Genomic DNA, 27,636 nt, shown 5'->3' on the forward strand with positions numbered 1-27,636 from the left:
TTCTCTCTGCTGCTCGGTGGCACTGCGTGGGTTTTCTGGGAAGATGTACAGTAAGTTTCTTGAGGATTTTTTTTAATCCTGGTGGGTGCTGTGTAATCTGTATTTTAATGTAATTCTTGTGGTCAGTTGTGCCAGTTATCTATGCTTTCTGTATTTTGGGAACCTAACAGTGTTCAGCCTTCCTTTGTGGTTTTTATCCTCCTTTTCCTCTCAGTTGCATAACTGGGTCATTCTGTCAAGAATGACCCTGGCTTCAAGCTCTTTACACTTTCCTGCTGACTTAAGGCATCCCTTTCTCTTCCCTCCCCGATTTCCTTGTTGCCTGCACCCTGCAGATGTGCTCCTGAGAAAATCTGTGGGTAAATAATTAATGTGTTGTAACACTGAGTCCCCCTCTCCCTTCCCTGGGCTGAACTGGTGACAGGATTCCCTGGTTTGAGCTTCAGAGCAAACTTGCATTGGCAAGTAGCAGCTCCCAGACCTCCATGGTGGGATGTGCCTTGTGGGCTCACCTTGCCTACCTGCCTCCTCCTGACTAGAGCAGGGTGAGTGCTGAAAAGAGAAACAGCACTCTGAAAAGTCTTCCATAACCAGCCTGGACTGGAACAGAACCTTACTCTGGGTGAACAGCTCTTCCTCTGGCAGGAGGCACACCTGAAAGTCATTCTGGCTGCTGTAAAGCATGAGTTTCATAAGCTGGACCTGAGGATGGGAAGGAAGGGACAACAAGTGGGGTTTAAAAGCTTGGTAGGAGTAATGGCCTGTAAAGAGGCGGCTCAGGAAGTTTTGAGGTGGGTGTCACTGAACAGTTCACTGCAAGCTCTTAGCATGAAGTGGTGACAAAAACCTCCTCCTGGGTGTTGTACAGCAGTTGCTCAGCCTCAGTTGGGCACTTACTCTGGCAGTGATGGCTGCAGAAACACATGCTGCTGGTGAGACTGAGAGGAAGAAAATGGGAAATACCCAATGTGGCTGCAAAGAAAAAGAGCCCGAAGAGTCCTTTGATCTCAAGCTTTTGTGGATTTCTCTTTATTTGGCTTGTTCATGCTCCTTGGAGGATTTCTGGAGGAGCTCCAGAATTCAGTCTTGATGAAAGCCATCTTCAAACTTCCAGGCAACATCCCCAGTTGGGCTGAGTGTATGTGGGGAGAGCTCTGGCCGTGGGGCAGGCACTGCTGTTTCTCTGACTGACTGCTTGGACCAGTTCCTAAAGTGAAGTACCAAAAACAAGGCCAGCCAGATGAAGTGTTTCCCCTACCCGGTGGTATTTGTTGTGATGTAAAGCTGGAATGGTTCCTAGAAAGCATTAAAACACAAATAATGTTAACCAGGACTGAGAGAGAACAGCCAGTCACTCGGAAATGAGAAATATGTTACGGTGCGAATGGGTCAGTAGGAATGAGGCCGTCTGGTTTTTACTACTAAATCTGCTACTCAATCCCTTGAGAGCCTCAGTGAAGCCTGGTCCAGCAGGAAAGGGCATGAGCAGGGTGCTTGTCTGCACCAGTTGGGACTCGTAGGCTTCAGTTGTAGGTGTTGCTGCTGAACTGAAGCATACTAAGCAAGGCTGGCCCTGCCTGAAGGTTGTGATATCCTGGGCTGGACAGTTGATCCCTCTGACTCAGCATATTTGCCTCTCAGCTGGGACTGATCCAGCCCACCCACCCCAGTAAGGCTTAAAAAGAGCATTTCTTTGTAAGGCATTTGGGCATCCTGGGAGGTTTCATGGTAACCACATGCAAAGTGCTGTCCATCAAATACTCAACTGTTTCTTGAGATATTTACCTGGATGATAACATCTCTTCCCTTTCCCTCCAATAAAACATGCCTGATAACTCACATGAGTGCTTGTAAGGCCAAAGGGACAGTCAGCCCTTTTAATCTGTGCTGTCATGAAATAAATAACCCACTGAGCTAATTGCCTCGAGCTTGTCCTAATCTCACCTCACCCCCATCTTTGTTCACATGCGCAAATGCACTGTCAGCAGTATGTAACATGCTTCCCTTGCAGCTTAAACAATAAATCCTATAAGACCAAAGCTTTGGAGATGGAAATTGCATCCTGTTGGTGGTCTTGGGCATGTGATTCAGGTGACTGAAGGTCAGCTTGAAAGGACAGCACTGACTTCAAAGAAATGTATTCCTTTCTATTGAAATTTCACACTATAATTTGGGGAAAAACATTTTTGGAATTGTGCTTCATGCTAAATAGATGTATGCAATCATGTTTGTGTTTTAAAGTGTTGGATTTCTACCATGGTTTCTGCAAGACTTTCTCACAGCAACCATGGGAGAAAGAAACTACTGAAAACCACTGGGGTTTTAAAAATATTTTTTTGACATACTGAAAAGGTTGGCAAGGGACTCAACATGAGTGTAGATACTGAAACTACCTGTGTTTTTTTCAAGTCTTACCCTTTGTTGATACTCAAATAAGCTTGATGGTAGAAAGAGTTTATTGCTTTGAAGTGAGAAGTTGCAGCATCCTGCAACTCCTCTCCTTCTGTCTCTTTGTCACTCCTGTTTTTATTTGATCTGTTGTCACCTTTGGAAGAAGATGATGTGTTTCCCTGCAGGGGCTGAGGGAGGAGGGCAGGCAGGCTCCTGGTGTGTTTCTGTAATAGAAATCCATATTTAAATGACAGGCAGTAAACTTTCCTATTTTCTTTGCGCTTTTAGACGGTGTTCTGTTTTATATGTTGGGATGCTGTACTTCCTTGGGGCAGGCTTGCAGCAGTGGCTCTCCTCCCTGCAGTCACTGTGTGGTCTCTGTTTCTGTAATTTGTCTGATCAGCAGATATTTTGACATCCGTGGGTTATGAGAGGGGAAGACAGGCACTTAGCCTTCAGCTGGAACAAGGCTCGACATTACTGTACATTTCATATTCAGTGCAAGACTTCCACAGAGACCCTCCAGTTCAAACCTGTTCCCCTCTGTGTGGGAGTGCATGTTGAGACTTCTCAGCTCCGTGAGCCCCTGGGCTTCTGGAGGTGCAGAATCCCCTTGCACAGGGTGCTGGAGGTCCCAGAATGGGGGGAAAAGCCCTGAAGTTGCTGTAGGGCACAATGTTGCTCAGTGCCCTCCTCACAGCTGCCTGGGTAAGCAATACCTTTGGTCCTGGCTTTTTGCACAAAGCAGGAGGATCAGGCATCTCCACTGTTTCTGGAGCCTGTTCCACCACTTTGGGGAGAAGTAGTTTTGAAGGCTGGTGTGGGTTTGAACCAGACACCAATCTCGGGCACGGAGAAGTTGTAGGTGTGCTGGGAGTGTGTGGTTTGCTGTCCTGAACCTCTCCTGATTCCTGGCAAAGGGCTTGATCTTAAAACCTTGGTATCTTGTATCTGCAGAGTTTTCTCATCGTAATATTTTTACTGTGTGGCATCTATAAGAAAGAGAAGGATTTCAAGAGGTAAAATACAGTTGTCTTGTACTGCTGAGCTGAGTTTTGTTCAGTTGGGGCTTCCCCAAATGGAGGGCTGGGTTGAGCCATTGGACTGGCAAACCTGGATGTGCCATTTGATGTCTTGCTATGAAGTGCTTCTTCTCCTGTGCCGTCTTCAGTGCTGAAGAGCTTGATCCCTTGTTTGGGTTGGATAGCCATTGAAAGAGAGCACTGATTAATGTAAAGGAAGGTCCAGGGCTTGGAAAGGATACTGTGCATCCCTCTTTTGGGTGAGTAACCTCAGGGGTGGCTGGATGTGGGAGCAGCTGGACTGTAATGTGGGTCATTGAGGAACAGGGAATGGTGAGGCCATCTGACCTAGAGGGGTTTGGGCTCTGCCCCAGGCTACCACAGTAGTCATCAGTGTCAACATCTGGCACATCAATTTTTCCATTAGAAACTCAGTTCTTTGTGGGATTTTAATATCTTGGCTATTTCAGATCATGCTGAGAAACAGCATGCCCCCATGCAGGCACTCAGGATGCTTCAGTCATTTGCAAAGCCAACATATATAATAATAATAATTTATTGCACCGCCTTGAGAATAGGCAAGATGGGAAAACCAAGCCCCTGCGTAGCAGGAGTTCTTTTCTATCAGCCATGCTGTAGGAACGATGTGCTTGCAATTAACTCTAATAGCAAGAGAGTAGCTGGTGAGGGGAGGGGTCGGGCAAAGGGGCTTTTTTTGGCTTTTTTTTTGGCTTTTTTTGAAACACAAGAGCTCCTTGATAATAGGGCAGGTTCAGGATAGTTTAGCAGTTGCCCATGCCCAGTGAGGTTGTGTGGTGGAAGGCTGAGGGGAAATTGCTGTTTTCCTCACAGGTAACATGGAGAGGTGTTGAAACCCAGTGTCCCATTTGATGCTGAGAGACTTCTTGGTTGTAAGTCTGTATGTCTCTTGTCATGGGGACAAAACTTTGTGGTGTTTTGACACATAACCTCACCAGGAGAAGTGGTGGTTCAGAAGGGACTAGTGAAAGGTCCTCCTGGTCTCGGCTGTGCGTTCACAGCCCATGGTTGGTCCATAGTGTGATTTAGAGCAGACAGAACTGGGTCTAGGGAGATTTTCTCCTCTTGGAAACATCTGCAGCTCTAGTGTGTTACAGTCTCTCATGAGCCTTAACATCACTTACCAAGTGTAAAACTGAGAGCTGAGCCTTCACAAAGTTCCTGTCTGAGATAAAGCACTTCCAAACTTCAGCTTTACTTAAAGCTCTGGGTGAAACACATTGGTCCATAGTTAGGCAAAATTCAGGCAGTCTGATTTGCAGCCAGAGCCTTCTTGGGGGCATGAGCTGCACGTGTGTGTAGCAACCCTACAAAGCAAGATCGGGTTTAAGAGAGTATTTCTGTACAGGGGAGCATGTAAGTATATGCTTAAGTCCTACGGAAGTCAAAGCAACTTGAGCACATATTACAGTTAATCAGGAGCTTAAGTGATTTTCTGAGTTGGCCTAGATCTGGAATGATGCATAAGGCTCTCCTGAGTTGGGATTCACAGCCCTACTCTGTAGCTCCTTCCCAAGGAAAGTGCTGATTTATTTATTTTTAATTCTTGCCTTAAAGAATGGCCTGTTTTGGCCTTACTGCTTTGCAAGTTATTGGAAAGGATGATGTGAAGAGGTGAAGCGCTCTGAGCAACACGGTCCTTTTGAAATGACAGAGAATTTATACCATGCATTTCAAGAGGACTCGGTGCATCAAGAATAATGCTGTACCAGGCGTGTTTCACTGAAGGATACTGGTGGAGTTGAAATGCTGTCTGGTGTGATCAGAATGACAGCCTGTCTGAAATTGGTGCTGTGTAATGAGCTACTATAGACTGCTTTCCTGTAATAGAAGTTTTTTTCCTTTCTGAAGTCTCTTTGCTATGAGTGGGATACTTGCAGCATGGATTTGAATTGAATGCACTGTTGTGTAATAAGAACAATACGCAGGTGCATTGTATAAAATTTAAGTGGAAAGCTACTGCCTCGAAGGGAAAAGTGATGTGGTTACTGCTGTATCTTTTCCCCATATGAGCACTGTTCCCCAAGCACTTAGGGGTTTCCCAGTGTGATAGGTTTATTTAAGGTAAGCTCCTATTCTCAATTGAGAACTGTGCGTCTCAATTGATTTTTTAGTACAACTTTTTATGGTTATAACAACAGACAGTGCTAATATATAGGTTCTTTGTAAGAAGACTAATGCTTTTCCTGGAAGTAACAGGATCATTTGATGAATGCTTGAGTGTTGCTAATGAAAAGGGGTGGGAGAGGAAATTACCTTTAATAAGGAGTTTAAGGGACGTTTTTGTTATAGAATGCCACTGCTCTTGATTTTCACAGAAGCAAGGAACCCAAGGTGTTCATGAGGCAGGTGTGGTGCAGCTGGGTGCCTGAAGACTTGCCTTGGCTACCCCTGTTTGTGCCTTGGTACTGTACCCCATCCTTGCTCTTGAGCGGGTCAGTGCTTCCTGGGGCACACCAGTCCTGACCAGCAGCATCCCTTGCTGTCTGAGGACAGCCTGGCAGATGCAGTTCTCCTGGTGTTCCAGCCCACGTTTGCAAAGCAGTGTCTGTTCTTGCGTTTTGTGTCCCCACTCGGCCTGACTGGGAATGAACCCTTGTCTTGACCTGCAGCATCCTCTGGCAGGAAGGCTGCCAAGCAACTTCCAGCTGAAAACACAGTCTGTTAGGAAGGGGAACAAGTTACTTTTTGGTTTGCCTTTTGGATCCCTGGCCTCCAGACTGGGCAGATCTTCTTTCTAGTCCTTACTTTAGTTAATCCAGCCTTGCCAAGACCAGCAGTGACGTTGGGTGCTTTTCTGATCAAGTCCTCTCTCCAGTATTGGCTAGAGCAAAACCTTCCAACTTTAGGTCACCCTAAACAGGAGGTTTGCTCCTGTGAATGTGCCTGAATGACCCCCTTTTACTGAGGAAAGTTCTCAGTTAATGTATAAAATCCATGCTAAGTCCAATTAATACAAAGGGTACTTCAGAAGCAGGAGGACAGGCTCTCAGGGCTTTCAGCTCCGTGTATGATGTGGTGCTGAAGGCTTGTTTGTGCCATGCTGACATCTCCTAGCTGGACTGATCATGTTTCTTTGCAGCAAGTGACCATTATGTTTTTATTACAAAAGTGGACTTGTCAATCTAGAAGGGTCATAGACTACCTTTTAGGAATCAAGGAAATTGGCAGAAACTGGAAAGTGCCAGCTTTGAACTACGGAGAACTGTTGTTCAGCAGTGCCTGGTCTCTCTGAGACACGGCAGCTCACAGGTCACCTTGGTACCTCATCGCTTGCACATGCTAAAATGGGAGCAACACCCAAAGCTTGTGGTGTCACCCTAGAAGGGTGATTGGTTTGTCATTTAAAGGGGAAAGGCTTGGGATCTTGGGAGCATGTGTCTGTGATAGGCTGGAAAAAGGGGCAAACCAGACTTCTTTCCTTGACTTTAGTACTTTGTCTCCCTGACAACCCACTGTAAGCACCCAGATTTCCTTCTCTGGAACTGCAGTTATAGTTTATTGTAGATGACATTTGTAATGAACTTGTTCTTGCATTGTATAGGTGTAGGTTACGGGTATGGGTTCGGCAATCACGGTGGGCGCCAGACTGTAGGTTACGGGATGGCCGGACGTAGACGGGGACGGAGGGATCTCTATAGGCAGGTCTTGGGACACAGTCGGTTTATTGTAAAGGCGTGGGTATTGGGGCACTGCTCAGAGCTGCCAGACTCAGCTCTGAGCAGGCCCAAGAGAGTAAGCAGGTGAGAGAGAGAGAGAGAGGGTGTAAGAGCAAGAGTGGAAGTAAGGAAGGAAAGGAATGAAGTGGAAGGAATGGAATGGAATTGTCTGAAGTCCTGGTTACAATACAATAAATCATCTTCTGTACTGAATATTCTAATTGTCACTAACCAATCTAATACAAGATACAAATTACATACAGCCTATAAGAGTTCTTATATTACCATAGAGTGTTACATCTTAACTTCTAAAAACTACTCTTTGGACCCCTTCTGCTGAGCTAGTAGGGTCTGCTCTGACCCTTGGACCCGCTTGCAAGCAGAGGGTATTGTTCCATCAAGAGGGGATTATCTTCAGTGGCCATACCATTGTTTTCCAGTTGTTCAGTAACTAAGACCTGGTATTTCAAAAGTGGCTTTCATTTCGATGTTGCCTGTAGTTTTCATATTCCCAAAATCTTTTGTCAGGCAATCATATTTACAATGCTTTTCTGTTTCATCTTCCCCAACATATAGGTACAAAGTTTAAGTCCTTTGTAATTTTGATATATTTGCATGTTTAACCCAATAAATTCCAGTAACTTTTTAATGGAAGTTTTAGAGCTATTGTAGTTCATGAGAGCTACTGGTTCTGATGTTGTTTCCACCCTGAGATGCAGTGGGTTATTTCACTGATACATTGAAGCTCTGGAAGCTGCTCAAGGTGTCACCAGCACCTCAACTATTAATGGAGAAATATGGGCATATGTCAGAGGAGGTGAGGGAGAACTGGTTTTGAACTAAATACCTTTGAGGAGAATATGTAGATGGCCCACTATAATTCTTTCAGATGTTAGTGAAGCCTTTAGGTAAAGGCAGTGCTCAGCACTTGCCTGATTTTGGCCATCTGAGCACATGGGGATCCTTTGACTGGAGCTGGAAGCAGTTTTTTGAGAGGAGGAGCAGTCCAGCTTGGCATCAGCCATAGCGTTGGTCCCCATCTGCCTGTGCAGGAACGAACATTACTTGCAGTCAAAGGACTGTGATGTGGAAGATTGCAAATTCTGGGGTGAGAGGAGGAATCTTTCCCATGTTAGAGAAAAAACGTAGCATGTATTTCTAAGCACAGGATCTGAATCATCTGATTTTCCTTTGCCTTTTTTTGCCATGTCGTATGGCCACAGAACCTTCCTTGGTGGCTGGCACTTCCTCAGTCCTTCCTGCTTCTGTGCACTTTCCCTAAGCCACAGCCTATTTACCTCCTGCCAGGCTGTACCTGGTGCAGCCATCATCCCACATCCTTCAACTATCCCCTTCTTTTCCATCCAGGAGTGAGCGTGTGGGGGCAGTGCAGCTCTGAACTTCATGTCTTGTGTTGGTATTTTTTTTCTATACCTTTCTGGGGGGTTTTGTTGTTTTGTGTGTGGTTGGTTTTGGGTTTCTTTGGTGGCTGTTTGTTTTTTAGCTTCCGTTTCTCCTGTCTGCAAAGCAGGCGATTTAATGCTTCCCATGGTGGGGCTGGGGGGCTGCCTGGAGGTGGTTCATTCTCACAGCTGAACAGTGGCTGTGTTGTGTTGGCCATGTGTGCTCCCAGCCTGCTGAAAAGGCAAGGCAAAGCCCTTTAACTGAAACCATGAAGAAGTCATGTCACCCAAATTTGTTAAGCCATGGTGACTTCTGGTTGCAGTCACCTTGGCATTTAGAAAGTGCTCCGGTGTTTGAGAAAGTGTATTGTGGGGCTTGTTAGTTTTAATTTAAATGTTTTTGAAATACTGGAGACTTCAGAGTAAAAAGAAAGGAGATTTTGGTTTTCTTTAAGGTACCAAACCTGCCCTGGACCTGGTGAAGACAGTAGTGTGGCTGCTGGGGACTTGTCACCTTAACTGTGGCATTTTTGCAGACACAGCTTCAAGTGCAGTTCTGTTGAAGTCCTTTGTACCCTCCAGCGAGGGGAATTGCAAAGAGTTGGCACAGTCTGGCTTCAGTTTCTGCGCTTATGAAAGCAAACAGTGTAAAATGCTTTTGGCTGGCTTTTGAGGGCAGATGTCTGGGCACTTCCATTGTCATGTAATGATGGATCTTCTTTATTTGTGTTGGACATCACTGTCCTTCATTGCAGCAGCAAGAATTTTTCTGAGTCCAGTGTTCTGTCTCCAAAATGGCAAAGACTTTTTCTGTCAACTAATATCTTCCTTGACAGGGATGTGACTTTGATCCCTTATGGAAAATGATTCTGCATTCATCCCAGAGCAGGAACGGGGCTCAGATCTATTGGGTGTTCCCAGCATTGCTTTTACTGCTGGGTTGCAGCAGCCATGAGGACCAGATTTGTCCAGTGTGTCCTCATGGGAAACACTGGAGGAATCTGGATTTGTTGTATTGGTGAAGATGACCACCGTTGTGTCAGGAGGTCGGCTCTGGAGCATCACAGCTCTGTGGTAGCTGCAGGAATTTGCCCAGACCATATCTCTGGGAATGTCCTGTGGTCCTCGGGTTAATATCCACATAGTGCAAAGGCTGCAGCTTTGGTGGATGGGCCAAGTTTGGATTGATTTCTGAAGGCCAAACCTTCTGCAGTGGAGAAAGAGCTGTAGGTGTGGCTGTGGTTGTGAGAAAACTGACGCCTTCCTGCTGTGCTGTGGCTGTGCTCACTTTCTGTTGTTGGTCGAAGGCAAAAGCAACAGTGAAGTAAAAGGTGTAAAAGGAATCCCAAACTCCAGAATTTCTGGTCAGCTGAGGGCACAGAGCAGAAACGTTGTTGAGAAAAAGCAAGTGTGAGCTTGGTGTGTGGTATTTTTGGCCCTGAAGGGGCTTCTGTTCCTCAGTAGCTTTGCAGTGAATGTAGGTGATTGCCCTAAAGGTGGTGGCTCCAGGGAATGCTTTTATCAGGAAGGTGGTGAAAGAGGAGAAGGGCGATAGTTTTCCTCTTTCTTGTGAAGATACTGCTTTTAATTTTTTCAAAGAAGAACGAGTAGGTTCAATCTCAGCGTTTTTGGCCAAGCCCTCAAAAGCAATGACTGTTGTATTGAGACACAGCAAACTGAGGCTTCCCACTGGCAGCTTATCCCAGCTGGTGTCAGGGCAGGTGCCAGGGAATGCGGGATGAATGCCTTCAGGAACCCTTAGACAACCAGCTCACCTTCAAGAGACATGGGCATGCTGCTTCTCAGCTCTTCTGAGCTGCTGAGTGAGACTGGTGCCTCCTGAGAAGTTTGAGGCATGTTAGTCATTTGTTGCAAGACTGTTCTCTTTCCATTTTTGTTCTATTTAATGCTGTGTTACTTAGACAGCAGGAGTGAGGAAGTTTCTAAGCTTGGAGCAGGGTGATTGTAGAGCACCTATTCCTGGGCAGGAGGTGACATCCCTAGGGAGGCTGATGGTGGCTGGTGCTGAGCCACAGGGCACTGGGTGGTTTCCCACAGGTTGGGGACAGATACACTTGTCAGGGACATGTGTGGGCCTTTGTGGGGAAGGAAGCATTCACTCATGCTCCTCACAGCACACAACTGTTTTTTGCTAATCATTCCAACCCACAGGAATTTTTTTTTATACTGATTTTTGTTGTTGGTGGTTCTTTCATTCAGTCATTGTTTTTTTTTCTTTTCCCTCTTTTAATTGTTGAAGCTGTTTTTAATCCCTGACCATAATAAAGCCACACTGTTAACACAAGCAGCGGGGTAGCTGAAATTGCAGCTGTACTACAAGCTCTGCTTTTAATTTCAGGCTGTTATTAATGAGGCTAGAAACTTTCCCTTCCCCCAGTTTAGTTTCAACTGTGTATCTTCATCCAAGCCACTTCATTCTGTGCTTCAGAGCATCCCTGACTCCTTCTGGATATAACAGGTGAAGGCTGAAGACTGTTTTCAGATGTGAAGAGGAGGCTTCTGGCTACTGTCCTTCCCTTGTCCTCATTCGGGCAGCTCTGTGGAGGTGGAGGGTTGGGAGCAGGCAGCTGCAGGGGCTGGGACAGAACCTCCAAAGAGAGAGTGGCAATGGGGAACTGCAGCCCAGAGGTGCTAGTGCTGGGAAGGAGATGGAACTTCACATGCTTGATACAGGTGGGAGGGCAAGACAGGGTGGTTGAGTGGGTTTGGGTTGCTTGTGAGTTTCTGCCCCTGCACTTTGGTCCTAGAGCCAAGCATGAGGAGCTCTGTTGGTTGGTATTGCCATCCCATGGAGCAGCACCCATCACTCTCTGTAAAGGGAAGGTGATGTGGTACGTGTCTTTTCCTCTCCTTTTTTGTTCCTGCAGTGCCCACAGCAATAGTCTGTTGTTTACAGAAGAAGCAGTAATGGCAAAAAGGTTTTATGTTTTTGGAAGGTAATTCTGTAATTGCATTGGGGATATGGAAATCCCAGTCTGCTGATGAAATTGCTGCAATAGACTCGAACTTAGAGATTGTCAGGACTCTAGGAAAAATTCCCAGCAATTTGCATCTCTAAAGTGCAATCCCACACTCCTGTTTATAACCCGTGTGTGTTAGAGAGGACGTATTTCTCTGTGGCCGAAGGCATGTAATCCTCCCAGCCCCAGGAGTTTGCGCTCAAGGCCAGGTTGTCTTTTATCTCCTGTGCAGGTATTACTGGAGTCCTGCAAACCTGTGAAACAATCCTTTAGGACTGCAGCTGCAATAGTCTCTAGTTTTTAAGTTAACACCCCCCCTTCCCTGCAGTGTAGTAAAGGTATTTACTGCCTGTGCAGTGCACGTGTTTGCAGCTCTGCAGGAGCACTTGCTGGGCTGGTCTCATTCAGCTGGCTCCCGTTTGGATCCTGCATCTCTGGACCACGATGTCTGAGCCTGACTTTCCATGGCATATGCACTAGCCTTTTTCCTAGATGGACTTACTGGATTTCCAGTAAAGACAAACAAAGTCTGAGGTCCAGCGGTGCTGAGCAGGCAGCGCTGCACTCGCTGGCCCAGCCTGCTGTGCTCAGCTCCTTATACGGCCAAAAAAATGAAGAGGAAAAGAGGGCGCAGCGTGAATACCAGACATACGATGCATTCTTCCCAGCTGCAGACTTGGAATTTGCTTTTCCCTGGAAAGTGGGCCCTCTGAACATCCATCAATTCAGGCTCTGTACTGTTTAGCAGGAAGAGGGAAGCCAGCATTGAGCTAGCTCCAAGCAACACTCAATTGTCTTGTGTAAAGGAATTTCTTTTCTGTGAGGGTTTTTCTTGCTTTGGTGGGAGACAGGAGTGGGATGAGGAATGGGAGAGGGGGCCAGGTTCTCCTGAAGCTCGCTCTGACTTGGCAAGCTGCAAGCAGGTAGATTGCAATTACATCTATTTACTTCATCTAAAAATCAATCCAATTCATCATTAGCCTCTGCCTTTAAATTATGTTTTCCCTGAATAGCATCTTCCGGTTAGTGGGAGGCGGAGGGTAGGTAAGGCAATCAATCCTTTTACTTCATTCATAATCTGGGCTGCAGCCTCTGTTTGAATCACTGTGGGTGTGAATGGCTGTGCTCAGGCTGCTCTGACCTGGGCTCGGGCTGGAAGTACAAAGCACGGGTTCTCTATCTGTTGGATATTGGCCCTGATATCTCCAAGTGGGCCTGGCTTTCCAAAGCACTGGTTTGTTCTCTTGGGTGCAGCTCCTTCTTGGGAGCTTGAATGAGGAAGGTCAGGCCAGTCCCTCCGCTCTCCAGGTCTGTCAGGGGTTCACGGTGTGTCACAGCACTGGGAGCTGCACTGACATGGCAAGTGGTGTGGTTTCCTAGATTGTTTTCCACATTATGAACTGGAAGCCACAGTGGGATGAATCCTGGTGCTACCTGTGCGCTGTCAGCTTGCCTGCCTGCCAGCACCTGGGGCCATGTTAGCAGGGACACCTCCAGCCAGCCCTGTTTGTACCTGTTACCCAAGGGAGAGCTTTTCCAAGACCACAGATGTGACTTGTGCTTCATGTGCTTGATGCTCTCTGTGTTTCATGGGGGCCAAACAGGTGGGAGAATTGGGCAATTGTCACTCAGCCAAAAGGCATTTGGAAAAAGCGGCTTGGCAACCTTGAGTCATGTTTTACTGCCCTGGGATCAGAGTGCCTGGAAAGCAGTTCTCTATTGTCTCTTCACAGGCCTTGTGGAGGTGATGATGCTACTTAATTTCACAAGCTCCTTTCATCTAGCTCCTGCACAGTGCTTTCCCATCTCGAGGATGGGCTGTGACAGCACTTGACTAAGGCAATCTGTGTAGCTTTGTGAGGATCCCATCTGTTTCTCTCCTTGACAGCTGGGTTGTTCCATGTTACTTGCCTTCTTTCTTTCCTGTAAAACCCAGCACATTATTAGGACCCAAAATAGTAGCTCCTCTGGGCCATGTTGTAATAGGAGGGTGTTTCATGATGACAAGTTCCAGCATTGCATGAAGGCAAAGCCCTTATATACATGCAAGGAAATAGCAACAATCTGCTTGCAGGTCATGCATGGCTCAGCTCTTTGAACTTCTACATTGTCAAGTGTTGGCTGTCTCTCTTCTTAGAGACAACAAGCACTGTAAATTATCCAGCAAGGATGATAAAGGAGTTTGATGGTAGAAGACAGAGAAATGAATGGCAAATCTATGCTAATGGAAACATCTGTTGGGTATTCTTGTTACTCTTTCCCTATCCATCCTCCCATGCATCCGGAGGTTTTTTAAAGCCAGGGGGAACAGAGACTTAATTTTTTCCTCTGAGTGGACCTTAGGCTCTTGTGTATAGGTTTGGGTTAGAACTGTCAAGTGTTTTTTTTGGCACCATTTCACATAACTGCGTCTTGAGCATTTTGCTATAAATGCGACTTAATGGTGCTCCTTGTGCATTAGCCAGAGCTCCACAAAAAAAATGGGTAGTGGGCTTTGGTGAGTGTTGGATTTGGGGTGCCTTAATGTTTTGACTGTCTGAGTTCTTTATGATGGTTTTGATGTGGATGATAGCTGCCAGCTGAGAACAGGAGCCTGGCAGGCTGGTAGGACTCCATTCCTGTGTCCTCAGATGGGTGTATTGCTTGCAGAAGGCTCTTGGATGCTGCAGGTACCTGACCTGTGTGCATAGTTTAGGACCATCATGAGTTTTGTGGGTGCTGAAAAGTCACAACCTCTCTATCTTGCTTCCATTTCTGCTAGGTTTAAATTGGTGTAAATTTCCACTGGTTGCTTTTCTCATGCAATGAAACACTGAACTTGTGGAGAAGGAGAAAAAGACGGGTGACTGGTAAATATTTCTTTAAGCGTTGGGGTGGTTTTGTTTCCAGGATGTTATCTTCTTGTTGGGGAAAAAAAATGTAATTTAATAAACACAATGCACACTCCAAGTGTAGGGGAATGCTGTGCTTCTGTTCCTTTTATATTTTTTTTTTGTGGTACTGCCTTAAGGTGTCTTACCAGAAGTATGGGCTGTCATTACTAGAGAATCCTGTAAAACAGCTGTAATAATTGCACAGTGTTCTTATTCCTGTCAGGTTTATTCATAGATTTTTTTTTTTTAAAGACACACGAGGGACTGTCTCTGCACACATCATTGATTTTGCTAATAAAATCTTGTATTTTGATGGCACATTTCATTGGAAAATCGTTAACTGCTCCATAAGACTTACAGTATCGTGGGATGGGAATGTTTCCTGTTGCCTTGATGGAAAGATTGATCTAGATGGATTTCTTTGATTTCTTTACAGCTACTGGGAAAGGGCACAGAATCAGATGCCTCATCTCTGCTCCATTCTCTCTCACCAGGACTTTTCTTCCTGCAGGGAGTGGAGAAGGTGCTTAAAACCTGTTTGAAATTATTCCAGTGCAAAGCATGGGGAGGGGACACCTGTTGGACCATGGCCACCATGTTGTCCTCAGGGGTCCCTCCGTGTGAGGTTCCTACTGGCAGCTGTGACCATAGGTCAGCTACTCAGGTAGAGGGCATTGTTTCTGTTCAGGCTATTCAAGGACTGCGGGCAGGTTAAACTGCCTCTGTCCAGTATCAGCCAGGACATGCTCGAAAGCCTCAGGCTGAGCTTTTGCTGTCCTTTCTAGCTGAGTTTTTCAGGAGCCTGTATCAGCAGAACATGGTTTTAGATCCCGCTGCAAGCCCAGAGCACATGGAAGGGTCCAGAGAGAGGTGAATCTGGGAGCCACTCTGGTTTGTTCGGCTGTTATAAAGAGCTTTGCCCCTGTAAGGCAGCAGTCAGTGTTGGACTGGCAGTCAGAAAGTCACCACTGAGCCAAATTCCAGTCCTGTATTTAGTGGCAGTTAGCAGATTTGAGCATGTCCTTCGTTCAGCCAAAAAACCTGGGAGATGACACAAGTCTGTATTTTATTGTATTCATTAATTTAGTGTGTTGTATTTGAGGGAATGTTTAGTGTTCAGGTTTGTAGAGCTGAATCTGATTCCGTTTTACAGGAGACAGCCCAGTTGTCCATAGCAACCTGAAATTGATTTTTTCCCCCCTGCCTGCTGAAAGCTGTTCCCTCTTGAATCATCCCTTTAATTTAATATAGTGAACAGGATGTCCCTGCATGCAGAAACTTTTTTTTTTTAAAAACAAGTAACCTAGGCAAAAAAAAAAAAATTCTTTTTTGAACATCAGCCCTGCCTCTGTCTTTATTGCCACTTGGCATTAGTCCTCACTGTGCTGTTTCCTCGTGCTTTGTTTCAGGCACTGGAGGCCATTATCAGTATTGGTTAATCACTGCTGCTGCCACAGGGGGATGTCCCCCTGCATGCCCAGGCCACCATGGCAGCAGGTCCCTCTTTGGCATGAAACCCTTCAGGCTGCCCCGTTTTGTGCTGAAAAATCTATTTTTTTGTAGCATGTGTAACATCAGCCCTGTGCTTTTCCCTGACGTGTGGTGGTGCCCACACGTGGCACTGGCAGTGTCGTGGCTCTGGCTCTGACCTGCCCTTTTTTGTGGGTCTTTCCAGTGCAAGCAGTGGGTCTGCTTCAGAGGAGGCTGGTTAGAAGGTGTTTGGAAAGAATAGGAAGAACTGCCATGCTGTTTTGTTCCTATCTGTAAAAGAAATCTATGTCTTTGTCATGTGTGTGCTGCCTGAGGACTCCCAGGGAGTGATTACCTTGTTGCAGGAGTGCCAGGGATGAGGAATTTAGGACATTTGTGCTTTTGCTACCTGGAAAAGCACTTGACTACCTTTTGGAAGAAAGAAAGTTTGTGTGTGGTCAGCGTAGAATGCAACCTCTTTCCACATTTGCTTGCCCCTGGATTTTGCACAGCATGGCAAGACAGCAGAGATCTTTTTCCTGTGTTCTTAGTTCTTGCCCTGCTTGTTGTGAGGCTGCTGGAGGAGGAGGTGTTGCTGGGCTGGGGCAAGGTGTGCCATGGTAGCAGTTGTCCCACCAGACTTGTCCCTGTTGACTGTTCCACACAAAGAGAAGCAAGCTGCTGCTTGCATCTACGCTTGGGCCATTAGCACAAATTGCACCAATCTGTGCTGTGAAATGTCTGCCTTTTCCTGGCTTGTTTTATGAAAAGTTAAAGGGAAAAAAAAGCACATGAAATCAATATGGCAGAGGCTTCAGTTGCGTGTTCACCTGCTGTCACTGTGAGACGAAGCCATGTCACTTGACACGCCTCATGTACGGCACTTGTTGAGAAGATAGTTATTTCATCTCTCTGGCTTTTTTCATGTCAGTCAAAAAATGGTTTGTTTCATGTGCATCATTTGAAGATTGCACTGAATAAGCTACCCAAAAAAGGTTAATCTCCAATTCCGTACTGCCTTTACTGTCGCATCCAACTGCTTCAAAGACAGCAATGAGTGTATCTCTAATGATGACTTCCAGATGCAGAGGTAGCTGAGGCATCTACTTCTTTCAGGTGCCAAAACTGAGACTTACAAGGCCTGCTTTTTCAGAACACTTTGCGTTTTGTAGTGCTGTACATGGTTACAGTACAAGTCTTGATTAAGGGTTGAACAGAGAATCTCAGTCCCTGCTGCTTGTTCTTTTCTCTTCTGGACATGGTCCTTCTGTATCTTTATTCAGCCAGAAAAGGCACAGCAATAAATGTGGGAAAATTTCATGTACGTGACTTTGCTCTTATCATCAGAAGGTTTATGGCAGAGGGATAAACAGAATCTAATCTTTCCAAGTGATGCTCAGCTGCCAGACCACAAAGCTTCCTTTCTGGTCTCCTTACCATTGCCTGCCTTGCATGCTCTCCATCTTCTGAAAACTGAATGAGGGGGAGGAAACCACTGTCCCACGTGGCTGCAACCTCCTTTTTGACATGACTTGGCTTTCATACACTGCTAGCATGTAGAGTGGACATTGCTCCTGGTGTCAGTGAACTCCTTTGTGTCTTGTTGTCATTCCTCCCTCCAGCAGGAGTATTGCCTGCCTGAGAGCCAGGTATGATCTGGCTGGGTTATGCAGAAGTTCCTCGACTGTTGTCTGTAACTTCTGTCAGCGGGGTATTTGTAAATTTAAACGCTTCCTCCCAGAAGTATCAAAGGAACTGAGACCACTTTCCAGCATGGACATGAAAGGCTTTCACGCACTGGTGCAGCCAGGATTGCCATGGAGAACAAAGGCTTTTGCTAATCGCTTCTAATGCCTTTCAAGTTTATGCCTCATTTTTTCCCCTTTTTCAGATGGCCTCCCAGAGTACTGAGACTTCACTGACTCACCAAATAATTAACAGGAGGAGGACTCAATCTCTGAAACTTTTGAACACCTCTTTTAATTTTCTTAAATAAGCCAGTACTCTGGCCAGGATCCAATTTGTGTAATTACATTTGACCTAACTTAATCCCTTGGCAGTTTCAATTGCATGTGGTAGTCGTCTTGGCTCCCTGTCCTGGGCTGCCATTCATTGCTACTCCATGGTTTTCAACAGCTGTTGTAATTCAGCTGTAGAAATGGGTATATTTTCTTGGTGGAAGCATTCCTCATATCTCTATCCCTTGCTAAACATCCTTATCTCACTAGTGTTTTGGGAGGTAACATGTCTGATGCTGCAGGTGATCTTGCTGAAGTCCTTGGAGCTACTTTCACCCTTAAAGATGGGCATGCATTTAGAGTCTTTTATCAGTTGTCCGACATACATTTTGAGATTACTTTGAGTTTTTCACCTTCAGGCATTTATTGCTCAGTCTCCTCAGCTACTATGTGCTGCTTTAGGGATGTTATTGGTGCAGGTATTCTTATTTAGCCTTGGAAACAGCACTTCTGTTATCCAATCAGTACTAAACAGGGGTGTGTCGCCTTCCTGTGCTGACAGCAGTTGGACTGGTTGGCTCTAAGTGTTGGCATTGCTAAGACTGCAAGTGATGAAGGAAAGCAAAAGCCCAGGACAGCTGGGCAGGATGAAAGGAAACATCCCAAGCAGAAACTTGGGTATGGACAAAGTGCGGTAGCCAACGGGGCAGTCAGATAGATGATCCATGCTAAAGAGAAGACACTGAGTTCTTGCATTGACACATCCTTAGATGTGCAACAAGCATCTTGTTTTCACAGTAGGTGACAAATCGAGTGTTTCTTGGCTTCAGCTATTGGAAAAAGAGTATTTCTTACAAAGCCACTTGATCCTTTGGGGCCAGGAGCAGCTTCTGCTGAGTGGAGACAGGAATTTAGATGAGATGGGGTGCAAAAGGTGATCTACTGCTGAAAGGTGCTGTTGTTGCAAATTGTCTGCTACCATCTAACTCTGTTTTTCTGAGACCCTCCAGAAGTAGGATGGCAAATGTATTATTGCTGTTCTCCCTTGTTGCTTGTTATCTTTCATGAAATTTGGGATGTTTTTGTCATTCAGAACTCTCCCCTGTGTTCCTGAACACTGTTCATGTAAATCCTTTCTTTACCTTTTTACATTGTCACCAAACACTTGGGTTCATGAGAGATTTTATTTTGCTGGGTAGAACACCCTGAAGATCAAGAGGTAAGGAATATGTTGTGAATACAAAAGCCATTCATCAGGACTGACTTTTACCCTCTGGATCTATCTACACACATTTAAATCTCTGAGTAGACTGGAAATCTTGCCTCTGTTCGTTTCAGTGACACTGTAAATAAAGTTTAAAATTTGTCCTCTGTCACAGAGCTCAAAGGTTTGGAGTCAGAGCCATCTGATTTTGACGTGTGCTGGGTATTGCTTATAGCTTGGCAGAACTTTCTGCAAAGTCCATGAACACTTTGTTTCCTAGAACACAAATTTATCGAACCCTTACACTGGTTGTCAGAGAAAATGTGTCCAGCTTTGAGTGGTGATGCATGACATATCTAGAGTCAGTGATGGTGCTTTTGAAAATCTGTTTGCATGTTAAATAATGGGGTGAGGAAAATTGTACTTCAGAGTTGCTGGTTTTTCCTTTACTCCTGGACTGGACTCTGCCTGCCATCCTGAAGACAAATCTTTTATTTTTATTGTTTCAGAGTACTTTGTAACTGGGTGTGCCTGAATGCATCAGCCTTTGGAGGTGAGCGTCTTCCCTTGAAACAGCCTCGTGATATCCAAGTGCCTGCTCTCTCAGGGTAAGGAAAGACATACTCGTGCACAGATTGAGAATGTGCTGTGAGCAGAAGCAGAATGGGCAAAGAGAGGACAAGCAGCACTGCCTCAACTTGTAAATTTTGGAAATAGTGAACGTGTCATGGAGAGAGGGAATAAACCTAATCTGCCCACTGTAAATAAAACAAATTATAAACTTCGGTTGCAGCAAGAGAAATTTAGCTGAGGTGTCAGTGAATGATCTCCTGTGTTAAGGATAGCTGAGTGATGGAGTGGATCCCTGCAGGAGGTTAGGCAGCTTCAGTCATGGAGAGGTTTAAGAACAAGCTGGAAAAGCAGTAGCAGTCCTGCTTTTAGGAGAACCGATCCTTCCATGTGGTGGAAACATAGACTAGGTGACTTCTGGAGAGTCCTTCTAACCCAGTGATGATTAGAAATGGGATTGTGTGAAATTCTTATCGTAACAACCTTATTCAAAGCTGATAAGGTGAAAGGCAAAGCTGAGTGTATCTGTGCAGAATGAGCTGCATGGCTTGGTGAAGAATTGATGCAGCAGCAATTTACACTGGTGCTCAGCGTCTTTGTTACCTGAATGGTGATGTTCTTCTGGAGGGAAGTATAGGCTCAAGGAAAAGAAGAGGTTTAATCCTTTGTTGTTGGCATGCAGTGTAAACTTGTAGTAAAAACAGGAAGTTGCATCAATTCTGGCTCCTTTGTAGTAAGCTTCTGTGAGTTTGGGTCTCTTCCATGGTCTGTGTAAGGGATTTACTCTTACTCTCAGGGGTGTAATCTCATCTGTTTTATTGTGACATGAGAATGCAGTGCTACAAATATAGGTATACTGAGCAAGACACAAATATCACGTGGAACACAGAGAGAGGAACCAAGTGATTACTTTTCCTCTCTGTTTGCAGGGCTGGTGAAGTGGTGGAGAGTTTCATTTTTCTTCTCTTGCTCTTCTGTTCTCGTTCTCCATTGTGTTTCTTTGTCTTGTCTTGACAGCAAACACAGCAGGCTTTTCCTGAGTTTAAAAATGCTGGCTCACCAGCTAGGTCTTGAAATTATGTCCTGAAGACGGCTGCTCCTTTAGTTCCCTTGCTTCTTCCTCCTTCCTCCCTTCCCTGGGAGCTGCTGATGACAAATTGAGCCTGGACTCAGCCAGCCTCTGAGCCATCATGTGAGGACAGTGACAGCGGGGTTCAGGTGCTTTGTCCTGCTTGGTCTGGTTAAGAAGATCAGTGAGATACTTGTCTTATCTTGTAGGACATCTGGAATTCAATGGGAAGTTCTTCAACCTGTTGTTGGACTTTAGCTTCTCTAATATTTACATTTCATCCATAATGTCAGCAAACACTGGTGTCTCCCCTGAAGTTATACCACTGTCTTATTGTTCCTTATCGTCTTCTGCTTAGAAGAGATAAGCTGTTGTGTCCCAGGGGTATGGAGACATGGAAGAAACTTGCTAATAGCTCTAAGAAATGCAGATGGTGTCAAGAGGAAACTAAGGGATGCCTTTCTGAAGTCACCTTTGTACATGTTTTTTAAATTTTTTTTCTCTTTTCTGGTTTCTTTCTCCTTCTTTTGAGCTTTTCAATTCCTGCAGCTATCTGCTCAAATCTTGAAAGCAAAGTGCGTTTGTGGAAAGATACAATTTACTGTGTTCCCCCCGATCTTTTGATCTCGATCAATCAAATAAATCCAAGACCTTGCAGTTCACCTTGTTGCAAGGACGGTTAATAAGTTGAGGGGTTGTACCAATGGCAGTGATGATTTTCCAGCCTTGTGCTTTTTTTTTTTAATTGTTATTCTTTTTTATGGTTCTGACCTTTCGGACTGGTCAGGGTAAGATTATTTGCAAAGAATAGTCCATAAATACACCTGTCAGGACTGGAGTTAACATTCGAGAGTTGCTGCTTAGCAAAAGAAAGCAATATGCCAAAGTTCAATCTAGATTTCCCTGCAGGGTTGAAAATACTGACAAGACTCACTTAACATGGCAGGGATGAGTCCTGCCACTTCTAAGGGAGTGGATGCCATGTGGTCCTGCAGCACTTTGTAGCTGTGTGGCACAGTTAAGTTGTCTGCTCCTGAAATCTGGTGTCTGGCATCTCGTGCTGGGGCTTGCTTGGAGGAGCCCTGGATGCATCTCCTGGCTCTTCGAGGTGCCAGTTCAGTCAATTGGTAGCTTCCTTTGATTTAGCAACAGAATTTTTTTTTTTTCTAAGTGCTGTGCTCATTGCAATGCAAATGAGGGTTTGTGGAGCTGCTCTAAGCTCTGTCCTGCAAAGCCACCCTGTTCCCATCCTTGCACTCCATCCTTGCCCTCAGTGCAAGCCAGTGTGGGTTGCAAGTGTGGCTTAAGAGAGCCCAGGAGTGTCCTGTGGTGTTTTGAGTTGTGTCTTGTGGATTACCTGCTGTGATCTCTGAGCCCTTTGGGAATCCCAGATTTCAATGGAAAGCCAGTTGGGTTTCCCCTGCTGTGACTATTCATGGGAACAGTTCCTAGATATCTCCTACCTAATGTTTTCCACCATGGAAGCTTGCAGCATCCAGTGGTAAGAATTTTGCTTTACTCTCAGGAAATATCATGGTGGTTATTGATGTTTCTGCTGTCCTGTCAGCAGAATTGACTCCTGTGGGTGGGAGCAGCACAAGGAGTGAAGCTGGAAGCCAGCAGCTGCTATTTAAGCATTAACCTGCAGCACTTGAAAGCTACACGGTCCATTGTGTACAGTCTCTTTAGAGCCTGGTCATGGATGTAAATATACTTTGTCTGAAGCATGTGGCTCTTCTGAGTTTAGTTTTTCTTCCTTCTGTAGATGAGAAAGTCAAGGTGCTGAAGACCACTTGGATTTTATTTACAGGAAGTTCATGTCAGTGGAGCCTTGAGGCTGGGTCTGAAACCCATGAGTTTGGCCAAAAAATCCCCCTAAAAAAAGCCTCCATGTGGGGAAAAAAATTATGCCATCAACTGAGAAAGCAGACTGGGACTAGGTGGTGAAATAGAGGTGCAAAAAGCAGCACCTCCATGCCAGACCCTGCGACAGCTCAACAGCTCAAATCAGCAGTGCTGTAACTTGCAGTGAAGCAGGTGGGTCTCGTTCCCTGTCAGCATTGGCTGAGAAGTTTAAGAGCAAAATAAATAAATTTGTCTTTAATAAATTAGTCTTTTGTCTTCTGAATCTTAAAATTCAGAAGTCATTTCTCCAGCACCTGTAAATAACCGAACCATTTGCTGGATTTACCTGCCTTGCACATAAAAGGAGAGGGCATGGGGAAAATAGGTAAGAGGGTGGCAGAGCAGAGCCTTTGTTGTGTGGTGCCCTCACAAGCCTGGTGGCCATGCCGAGAGCTGGGGAGAGCTGTCCCCATCCCTGCAGACAGCTGCCATCCTCCAGGTGGCAAAAGGAAGGACCCTCCAATGTGCAGGAGTTTTGCATGTCCCAGAAGGCAACACTCTTTTTTCTTATTCCAAAAGGGACTGGCAATTAGCAGCAGGGGTAATAGCCACCTGGAATTAAATTCTATGCAGGCATGAGAAATAGTAGGGTATATTTGGAAATATCTATTGCATATATATATTCCTCTTAAGAGAAACATGTTGGAGGTGCCATATCCATAAATACTAATAAGGCTGTTTGATTCCAATTTTCAGGTAAGATTAACATTTTATTGAGTATTATATCTGTCACATTCAATGCTTTAGTGTACCATCCTCTCAGGCTTATTAGCATAATTGCAGTGCTTAAGCAACAATAAAAAATTCAACAGTAAAATAGCGGTTAGCACAGGCAATTTGTTATCAAAAGCTTTTACTTAAGGACAGCTTTTGAGCATATTTATTATCCAGTTAGGGCTATATATTATTTTTATTTAGAAAAACAAGAGGGAAGCAATGTAGGAATATTTTTTCTCTTTTAATGTCTAAATCAGAAGGCCCCAAAATTGGTCACCGCCTTTTTCTCTTTCTTAAAATCACCCAGCAAATTCACTTGGACTGGGAAGACAAGATAGCAAAACAAACTCAGGTCTGGTGCAGGACTGTGACGTTAATAACTCAGCAGAACAATTCCGTTAAGTTCTGATGCTGAGTGGAGCGCCCTTTTGAATTTCCCTCGTTGCATCCCGAGCTCTGAAGATATTGTCCTTTGTCTGTGGCTGATGGCACTGTCACTGGGGCAGTGCAAGGGCAGGGGTGGCCCAGGCTCACACCCCAGAGGTGTCTGCAGCCCAGGATGTAATGCAGCTGTTGGGGTGATGCTCCCACAGATGAGGGGAGGGACTGGACAGGACCTGCACGAAAACAGACTTTGATGTCAGTGCTGGTTGTCTCTGAGGTTGGAGCAGAGGAGCATGGCCTGGCTGTGATAGTGCTGTACACTCCCCCATTTCTTTTCTCACTTGGAGGACTTTTAGGGGAACAGTCCTTTTCCTGAAAAGCTGCAGTGTAGGTGTGAATGCATGTGTGTTTGTGTGCCAGCACTCACTTGTGCACATACAGAGTCCCCGTTGACAGCATGGCAAGATTTCTTGTGAGTGCTTAAATTTTCAGCACATTTTCTATGTGGATTTAAAATACAAAGTTGTACCTCATAAATGAAGAAGCAAATGAGTTTTAAACAACACAAGAAGTCCTTAGACTGAGAGGTCCATCAAAAAAAGCACATGGAATTGGCAAGAGGAAGACGGTTGCTTGTGATTCCTTTGCTGGTAGAGGCCTTTTACAGACCTTCTCTCTGCTTGTGTTTGCTCTTCCAACATCTTTCAGCCTTTGCTTGAGTTGTTGTCCTTGTTCCCTAGATCTGTGCTCACCTTCAGCACTCTCCCCGTCACTGCCACCTTGGTGCCTATCTCCTACTATGTGTTTTCCTAATTTTTCCATGTTCTGGGAGACCTCCTTTGCCTCGTGCTGCTTTTTCAGAGGTTGCTCTCCCATCTTCTTGATGGATTACTTAACTGTGGCCCTGTTGCTCTGTCATTTTGGTGGTACCCAAAGCCCTGGGAGAAGAGCTGCCACAGCCCTGGTGATGCCTTGATTGGGCTCACAGTCTGGATAAGCAAGAAGGGTAAACTTGTCTGGCTTTTTTGCTCCCATTTTGACTGCTGTCTAAGCTCGCCATGAGGAGAAATGAAGGCAGTGCTGCTGCCCCAGGGAAGAAGCTTGTGTTCATAGTGAAACAGGATGTGCAAGCAGGTTGTCGGAATTGGGAAGGGAGCACATGGAGATAGGTGAAACTAAATTGGGCACATATTAGAGAAGTGATGTGCTTGTGGGGTCCTCTTCACAAACACCCTCTTCTGTGAATGTGTGAAATTTGAAAGGAGCTGGTTGTTTCAGATCCCTTTTTTTTGAAAGGGGTAAAAAACCCTATGTTATTCAGAGATAAATTGTATGTTTCAGATTCTGGGGTAGTTGTGAGTCTTCTGTTGGTACACAGCTCACTCTCATGAAACTGCCCAGCACTGCATGGTGTTTAGACTTTCTGTCAACATATAACTTGGTGATGCTCCTGAGACTGTGAATACACAGAAAACTGACTGTGGAGAGCTACACTTTCTGGGAACTTTGCTCTTTGGTGGAAATTTGACTGTGATTTGAATTGCAGTTGAAATATGTGCTCTCTGCCTCCATGATCACCTCTAGGAATGGGGACTCATTGCTGCTGTCTCAGGAACAAGCAGGTTCCTGCACAGTCCTGCAGCTCCCCATTATTCCTCCATCTGGCTTAGCTCATCTGGCTTTAGTAGCCCCCAAGGCACCTGAGCATCTCCTGATTGCATCTGGCCTTGTAGCTGGGCAGTACTGAGTATCTTCTACTACAGCCAGGGAAGCACCCTTCTAGCTCTTGTGCACAGCCAGAGGGTTCCACATCCACAGAAAGAGCTGAGGGACCAGAGAAGGTGTTTTCTTGGGGTGTTGACATGGCCAAGGGCATTTCTTTGTGGCTTCTACTTGAGATCTATAATCATCCAACATTTTGCAGAAAGGGTCATGCAGCTCTTTTGTGCAGCTCCTGGCTCAAAGCAGGGTTAGCTTTAAGGTGGGATGAGGTTACTCAGAGCTTGTCAAGGCAGTGGTGGCCTGCTGTGGCCTTGAGGGATGATGACAGTGTATGCCTTGGTAACAAAAAGAGACCTTATGGAGGGGTCTGTAGGCTGCATTCTGGTGTCAGGGTAGTGGAGCAATGACTTTTATGTGAGAGGGTCTGTGTGAAGGGTTGAGGGACAAGGTCTGAGCACTGACACAGCGATTCCTACATTAAATTCCTCTTGTGGAGTGGGGAACACCATGCCCAGCTCTGCTGGAATCTGGCTACCTCTGTAACTGCTGGGGACACTGCACAGCTCTCCTCATTATGGAGGAGAGGGTCTGTGGCTAGAGACCAGTCCACATGTGAACATGTCCTCCCCGAGAAAGAAAGTGCCTACATGCCTCTTGAGGGGAAAAAAATGGCTGAAAGAATTTAGCAGTGATAAATGTCATAAAAAATACTTATGCTGGAATTTGTAAAGCCTGGAACATCTGTTCTCAGCAGTGCTTTGATCATGTTGTGAGGCTTTTAAAATGATACTTCCATGAATTAAGTGAGATCCTTATGGCTGCAGGATTCCTTTCAGTGCCCCTTTTTTCATGGAGCAAAAAGGCAAATTTCACAGGGAACATTACATGACTTGAAACACATATTTTAATGGTTAGTATCAACCAAACAATGTTTTATTAGGTGCTAGAAAAATGTTCCAGTTCCATACCCCAGGAAGCAAAGTACTCCCATTTACTTTTTTAGCTTATGGGAGCTGTACTTTGAAAAAAAAAAAAAAAAAATCAAGAATTCATTGCTTGTATGTTACTCTATTCAAAACCAAACCAAACATGGTGAAATGAGCTTAAACATTTTGAAGCTGTTGTTGGAAAAGGTCCTTTTTGGGTTTTGTTTCCAGGCAGAACTGCAGACAAGGCAGAGGATCTGTGTGTTTTCTGAGGGACCCTGCAGCAAAGAATGGCGAGACACTGATGATTTACTTTCCTCGGTGCACTGCCTTGGATTGAGCAGCTTTTAGTCATTTGCTTTTCTCTCAGGACTTGTGCTTTCCCCATTCCTGGTTGTTTTAGCAGGCTTCTGCCTCCTGCCCTTCCAGCAGCTGCATATTGGGGGCTGAAATGTTGTGATGCCAAATGTCTTTGGTGATCTAAGTAGTGAGAGGGCCCTCATGGCAGTTCTTTGCAGTGTCATGCTTGGCAGGAGGATTTCTGTTCCTCTGCCTTCCTGCTACGTGTAGGGAAAATTATATCTCCTGGACTGTTTGCAGAAACAGCCTGTGGGACATGAGGGGCAGCAGGAAGGAGGGAGAAACTAAAGACGAGATGTGGAACAAGGGTGGGTCTCCTCCTGTGCTACGTTTTTGTGTTCATACTTGAGAAATCTTTTCCTGCTGCTGCAGCTCCCAGTGGGATGCTGGGGAAGGCTTCTTGCTCCCATCTCCCCTTCCCTCCATGGAATGTATGAATGGACCCGCATGTGACCCCATGGCTCTACCCAGCAATCAGAAGCCTGGGACATTTAGTTGTTTCTTCATTTAAAGACTGTCCAAGCTGTGAAAGGAGGAAAAGTTATGGTCATAAATAGCAGAGAAGGAATATGGATGGGCTTTCTAGTAAGGTTCTGGGCGTCAGGGGTTAATTTACAAAAACTAAGTTGTTTAATTCCTCCAGCACCCAACAGGTGAACAGGCGGCTTATTGCTGTGACATATCCATTTATAGCAGTTTTCCTTTGCTAACACCTGTGACTCAGTTCTGTTACATACTTATGCTGTCTGTTAATTATTTACCAGTGATTTACAAGTACAGAGTGCAAATAAAATCCTTTTATGCAGGAGACTGCATTGTACACCCAGGATTCCTGGGAATTAGGGCACTGTACTACCGTGTACAATCCCATCAACATCCCTGGACTTCTGCTAGAGGAGTCCTTGTATGTACCTGATAAAGAGGCAGTCCCTTGCCCTCCAGAACTGGCACTCAGAGGGGCTGTGGTGTTAGTGAAGGACTTA

General features: G+C 45.4%; 1 protein-coding gene across 1 annotated transcript in view; it reads left to right on the forward strand.

Annotated features, from left to right (window-relative positions):
- The window catches only part of LOC104687932 (LIM domain containing preferred translocation partner in lipoma), a 334,159-nt gene that overhangs the window by 43,128 nt on the left and 263,395 nt on the right, over nt 1-27,636 (forward strand). Inside the window, 1 exon segment of the mRNA XM_039556675.1 lies at nt 19,510-19,608. The gene's annotated coding sequence lies outside the window, so the exon portion shown is untranslated.

This window comes from Corvus cornix, chromosome 9 (genome assembly GCF_000738735.6).
Source record: "Corvus cornix cornix isolate S_Up_H32 chromosome 9, ASM73873v5, whole genome shotgun sequence".
Taxonomy (NCBI): Eukaryota; Metazoa; Chordata; class Aves; order Passeriformes; family Corvidae; genus Corvus; species Corvus cornix.